The sequence below is a fragment of the Triticum aestivum genome, chromosome 3A (assembly GCF_018294505.1).
Source record: "Triticum aestivum cultivar Chinese Spring chromosome 3A, IWGSC CS RefSeq v2.1, whole genome shotgun sequence".
NCBI lineage: Eukaryota > Viridiplantae > Streptophyta > Magnoliopsida > Poales > Poaceae > Triticum > Triticum aestivum.
In genome coordinates, this window is record NC_057800.1 from 427,892,027 (window position 1) to 427,898,933 (window position 6,907).

The window sequence follows — 6,907 nt, forward strand, 5'->3', positions numbered from 1 at the left end:
AGCGCGCACGCGGGCGCAGGACGATGGCCGCAGGGGGTATAGGGGCTCTGGGGTGCCGGAGCACGGCAACGGGCGGGCGAGGCGGTGTGGTCTGGTGACCAAACGCGGCCACGGCGGGCGCGCGCGCAGACGATGTGGGGTGAGGCCAGTATGGGCCGGCCGGAGCCGCGAGCGGTAGTGGGCGCGGCAACGGGAGGACGCGGACGACAGTCACGGCGACGTCCAACATGGGGAGAGGGGAGTGGGAAGAGGCCGGAGCCTCACCGTGATTCGTAGGGACGTGGCAGTGGGCTCGAGGAGGAGACGGGGACGACGACGCTGGAGGGGAAGCAGGCCGGTGATGAGGAGGAGGCAGGCCGACGATGAGGAGGAGGCAGGCTGGCAGGGAGGTTTCGGCGATGGGCGATGTGGGCGGCGTCCTCGGGCACGAGCAGATCCGTCGAGGGGGATGAGGCAGAGGAGCTCCGGTGACTGGCTCTCGGGGAGGAGGGTGACGAGGCGCCCGACGAGGTGGAGGTAGACGAGGGGGCGGCTCCGGCGACCGTGGTCGGCGACGGCGTCATGGCGTCGGCGGGTTCGTGCCCCGATCCAGAACGAGCGGAGAGGGGGAGGGGATCGGGGCGAGGGGATCGTGGGGAGGGGAAGTGGGGACGAGTGGGGAGGGAACCGCTAGGGTTGGCGGTCGCGAGGGGATAAGGGAATGAGTGGGGGAGGCCGGGCCAAGTGGGCCGGCTGAGCGGCCTGGTTAGCCCCGTGGCCAGCTGGGCCGAGGCCCAGCGAGGGGGGGGGGCTTTTATTTTCTTTTGTTGTTGTTTTTTTGTTATTCTTTTCTATTTTATTTTAGTTACTCTTTATTCTTGGTTTAGTAAAAGATGACAATAGCTCCAAAAATAGTGTGTCAAAATAATCCACTGTTCTAAGAAGTTTTACCTCAGAATAAAAATAGTTTAGTATTTGGTAAAATATATTAGGAGTATAACTAATTGCTTTGATGTTGTTTTAATCACTTTAGGGTATCTAATTATTTTATAAAGATGTTGTTACTCCACCAATAATATCCATGATTTATTTGTCACATTAAGAACATTTTAGTTTTGACTTTTGAAAACTTTAATGGTTTGACTTGATTTTAAATTTGAAATTTGAACTGGTTTCGAACTAACGCGAGATTAGTAACAATAATCAAGGTGACGTGGCATCATTAGCAGAGGTTCACTTTAGCTTGATTACCCGGACATCACAGAACTCTGAGCAGGCTCTTCGACACGACGTACGAAGATGTCTGGAGGGGGCTAACCAAAGGCGCCGAGGCTCCCACATCCACCTCCGAAGACCGTGGATTCAGCTCGCAGCGTCCTGGTGGCGAGGTAAAATATTTTCATCCTTTACAGGATGTTAAGTTTTCTTCATAGTTTGACTCTATGCGGGATCTAAACTCCCTCACCTTTGACAGGATTGGCGGGCGAAGTCCGGACTGATTAACTGTCCGGCTCCCTTGCCCGAAGACCCAGCCCCTGCTCTCCTAGTGAAGTTGCTGGTTCCGGCACCTTATGTGGTGTCGGAGAAGAAGGCCAAGAAGAAGAAGGCCACGGGGACTCGAAAGAGTTCCCGGCATATGGTGGTGTCGGACTCGTCGTCCGACGAGTCCGAGACGCACTCCTCCCGTGAAGACGAGGAGGAGGAGGAAGAGACCTCTCCCCCTCCAGCGGGGGGAGGAAAGAAGAGGAAGGCCGCCCCAGTAGGGGAGGCCGAAGGGTCCAAGAAGAGGAAAACCCCTCCGCCGGACTACGCCCCCGACGCCGACAAGGACGAAGAGGAGTGGCCGGACAGGGCCAAGCGTCCGGCGAAATCGTAAGTGTTCGGATACCAGAGTGACTCATGATATTCCTTTTGTTGCGCAGCTTTCCCTAATGTCGAATATAATCATGCAGCCCGCCCAAGGACGGGCTCGACGAGTCGTCGAGCGGCTCCCTGGATTCATCGGACGTGAATTCAGTTCCGCCCACTGCCTCCCCCTGTGCTGCGGATGACGCCGAAGTGGCGTCGCGACAAGCTCCAGGGCAAGAGGAGGTGGTCCAGGAGGAGCCACGAGGCAACCTCCCGGACTCCAGGAGTAAAGGGGACCAGACCCCCCAGGGCTCCAAGTCCGGCTTTAAGCCGGACACCACGCCGGAATCATCAACGGTTCCGGGCCGCGGCAGGTGAACTCCTGCCAAGAGGAGCAAGCCTATTGAGTCAGCGTCCTCCGTCCAACCGGAGGCACCAGACAATCTGCTGGAGGTGCTTAAGGGCGCCTCCATCGACGAGGAGCACCGTACCATCATGAGTACGGTGGTCCAGAAGGTTCGGTCCGCCAAAAGCGGACTGACTGAAGCTTGTGCTAGCCTTCTAACAGGCTTCGAGGTAAGTAAAAAATATGTAAAAATATTACCGCATAGACAGTAGCCCCTGATGCTCTGTTTGGCATTCGGAAAGAAAAGCCGAATAGAGGATCTATTAAATATCGCAGGAGTCTAACTAAAAAGGAGTCAATATACGTATGCAGGCTTCGCTGCTGGCCACTGCCGCACTGACTGCGGAGGTGGGTGCCCTGAAGCAGGGCCTCGAGTGGACTGAGCAAGAGCTCGGCCTTGCCAAATGGCAGCTCGAGGAGAAAGAAGGTAAGAGATACCTTATAGAAAAAATGCCTATAAGAAGACGTAATTGCAAGAAATGACAGGAGTACACTGCTTATTGTAGGGGCCACAACTGAGGTGGCGACCCTCAAGCAGGCATTGTCCGAGGCCGAGAAGAAAACGGCCACGGAGCGCACCAAGCGGGAGAAATTGGAGGCGCAGGTCGGCGAGGTGCAGCAAGTGCTTCAGGCTCTCATGAAAAAACATGAGAGTTTGGAGCTCGACTCGAAGACGCGAGCGTCTGAGCTTGCTGCGGCCCTTAAAACTGCCCAATCTGCCAAGGCCGAAGCCCAGAAGGCCCTCCAGGAATTGGATGCGGTGAAAAAGATAGCGGCGGGTAAGGCATTCTCTATGCAAAGCAGACATATAAAAGTAAACTACTTGTTACTTACCCGAATCCGGAGCTCTCCAGGGGCATTCGCAGATCTTCCCCGCAGCGTAGCCGATGCCGCCGCATTCTACCGAGCCGAGGAAGGCAGCTCGACGGAGAAGGTGTTCTGATCTCAGTATGTTGAGGCCGGACACCCTGTGCCCTTGAGCGACCAGCTGAAGCAGCTGGTCGAGCTCCACAAGGCGGCCGAACAGGCCCTGAAGGGCTTCATAGTTCGGCTGTGGCCTGGAGAGGCCCTGCCTGGGAGCTACTTCGGACTGGTGCGGCAGCTGGTGGAGGCTTGTCCAAGGCTCGAGGTCATCAAGCGCTTCGTCTGCATCGAAGGTGCCCGTAGGGCCCTTGCCCGTGCAAATGTGCACTGGGGTAAGCTGGACGGTGAGAACCTTGTGAGGGACGGGTCGCCGCCGGGGAAGGAGCATCGCAAGCCCGAGAACTATTACAAGGATGTTCTAGCTGGTGCCCGCCTTATGGCGGATGAATGTACCAAGGATGTAATTTTTGAATGAACTCGCTCGTGTTATCCTGTGCGCTGAAAACTTGTTCATATGCGCTAAGCAATGCTTGTTGAATTTAAAATATTACTTTATGTCCAGCCGTTTATCAAAAAATTGAGAGATGGCCAGTCGTCGACTTCTGCCCCCATGCCACTAGTGCTTGGGTGTTCGGGATAAACCTGAGCGCTCTTTTTCCCATGATTGGGTCCGTCGAGGGAGGCGATCAGGACAACGAATAAGGCAATCGGACTATAATGCTTGAACACTCTCACTTAGCCATAGAACTCTATAATTTTAAATTTCGGCGAAGCCCCTAGTATTCGGAAGACCGAGTTCGGGGCGCTATCCACGCCTTGGCCGGACAAAGCCGGTTCCTCGCTCGAAGCGGCATAAGTCTTTAAGGACTCGAAAAACCTCTCGAACAGCGACCGGTCTCTCGCTTCATCATGACAGTCGGTTTTAGCTTTCTCTACTGAGGTGCTCAGCCCAGCTCAACTGGGGCACAATCGCAGTAGTTCTCCTAGTGATACCTTAGCCGATATAGCGGAATGTAAGGCACCAAAACATAGGAGCCGGGTAAACCCAACCATTGACCCAAATCATGATTCGGAGCCGATGCATATAGTGCTATAAGTTCGGGGTGCCGCACTTGTGAAAGTGTGCGGACTTCTCACGCCATATAGATGGGTACTGAAGCCCATGGCGTATTTTGCCGTACCACAGTGTACGGATGCGACATGTTATTAATAAACATATATATATAAAGAGGATAATGCAAAAAATAGACAAAAAGCTATGCATTGTTTATAGAAAGGCTGCTATGAAAGCGGAACGATACAAATAGTGCGATAAGCAAAAGAAATTGGACTATTTAACATGTCCTAGCCAGGGGCAGGCCGCGGAATTGTATTAAAAAACAGGTATACTGCTCGCAATAGAGACCACCTGGGAGTTCCATAATACGGTGTGGCTTGTTTGCTTTCCTGGATCTTGCATCGTTTGTGCGGCAGTTGAATTGCCGAACGGGTCATCCGAAGTATGGAGTCCTGAGAGTAAGAGAAAAAAGGAATCCAGCAGCCCCTGGTGCGGTTTAACCCGTATTTTGGGCATGCCGTGCTAGTGCCCCTTCCCCTATGCCCATGGTATTTCAAGAGCGTAGTTATGTACGCGAAGCACTAGTTTCGCTATATCGCGAGGGCTAGGGTTGGGGCCGCATTGCTACGCTAGCTCAGAACGTGCCAGGCGGTCTTGTGGTAGGGTACTCCGGGCGCGCTTGACAGTGTCCGGCTTTTTGAAGGCCGAACTGGAGAACTGCCTAGAGAGGCTGCTTTGTACTTCTGTTGTGAACGCTGCCGTGTGCTCCTCTGTTCGGAGGGAGCGTTCAGTGTTCCCATTGACCGTGATGACTACTCTAGGGCCTGGCATCTTGAGCTTGAGGTATGCATAGTGCGGTACCGTGTTGAATTTTGCGAATGCGGTTCACCCGAGCAGTGCATGATAGCCACTACTGAACGGGACTATGTCGAAGATTAACTCCTCGCTTCGGAAGTTATCCGGAGATCCGAAGACCACTTCTAGTGTGACTGAGCCTGTACAGTTGGCTTCTACACCTGGTATGACGCCTTTAAAGGTCGTTTTGGTGGGCTTGATCCTCGAGGGATCTATGCCCATTTTTCGCACTGTATCCTGGTAAAGCAGGTTCAGGCTGCTGCCGCCGTCCATGGGGGCTCTTGTGAGATGAAATCCATCAATGATTGGGTCTAGAACCAATGCGGCGAAGCCGCTGTGACGGATGCTAGTGGGGTGGTCCCTTCAATCAAAGGTGATTGGGCAGGAGGACCATGGGTTGAACTTTGGGGCGACTGGCTCCATCGCATATACGTCCTGTAACGCACGCTTCCGCTCCCTCTTGAGGATGTTGGTTGCGTATATCATGTTCATCGTCTGCACCTGCAGGGGAAATCCCTTCTGTCCACTGTTGTTCGGTGGCCTGGGCTCCTCCTCGTTGTCGCTATGCAGCCCCTTGTCTTTGTTTTCGGCTATTAACTTGCCTGCCTACTTGAACACCTAACAATCCCTGTTGGTGTGATTGGCTGGCTTTTCGGGGGTGCCATGTATCTGGCACAAGCGGTCGAGTATTCGGTCCAAACTGGACGGGCCCTGAGTATTTCTTTTGAATGGCTTTTTTCCGTTGACCGGATTTGCAGCCTCGGAATCCGGCATTAACTGCCGTATCCTCGTTGTTGTCGCTGTTAACGCGGCGCTTTTGTTTGTTCCGACACGACCTGTCGCTTTTGCCCTTGGTATTCGAATTACCAGGGTTCTTGGTTAAATTGTTGCTGCGAGCTAGCCAGCTGTCTTCTCCCGCGCAAAAGCGGGTCATGAGTGTCGTGAGGGCTACCATAGATTTCGGCTTTTCCTGTCCCAGGTGTCGGGCAAGCCACTCATCACGGATATTATGCTTGAAGGCCGCTAAGGCCTCTGCGTCCGGACAGTCGACTATCTGGTTTTTCTTTGTTAGGAACCGTGTCCATAATTGCCTGGCCGATTCCTCTGGCTGCTGAATTATGTGGCTTAGGTCATCGGCGTCCGGTGGTCGCACATAAGTGCCCTGGAAGTTATCAAGGAATGCGGCTTCCAGGTCCTCCCAAGAACCGATTGAGTCTGTTGGCAAGCTGTTAAGCCAATGCTGGGTCGGTCCCTTAAGTTTGAGTGGGAGGTATTTGATGGCGTGTAGATCATCACTGCGGGCCATGTGGATATGAAGGAGATAATCCTCGATCCATACCGCAGGATCTGTTGTGCCATCATACGATTCGATGTTTACGGGTTTGAAGCCCTCAGGGATTTTATGATCCATTACTTCATCTGTGAAGCATAGTGGGTGTGCGGCGCCTCTGTATTGGGCTATATCATGACACAGCTCAAAGGAGCTTTGTCTGTTGAGTTCGGCCCAGCCGGATTTGTTGCATCCGGAGTGACGATCACCATCACGTGCCGTGGGGCGCTTGCGCGATCTGTAGATCGATCTTGTTTGCCTTGCCTTGTCCTCCAGTATGTCGCGCAGGTCGGGCGCATTTTCCCGTGCCTTAGTATGCTTAATGCGGCGTCGGGGCATGGCTTGAGTGGAGGGCCAAGAGGCCTCTCTATCGCGGCCACGAGGTGGCCGGTTGGCCGTGTCATGCGCTGGTGATGTAGGTGCTTCCTCCTCTAGTTGGGGTAGCAGCCTGCGCTTTGGATAACTCTTGGAGGGGCGTTCGAGTTCATACTCTTCGGCCGCAAGGACTTCAGTCCATCTGTCAGCTAGCAAATCCTGATCAGCTCTAAGCTGTTGCTGCTTTTTCTTG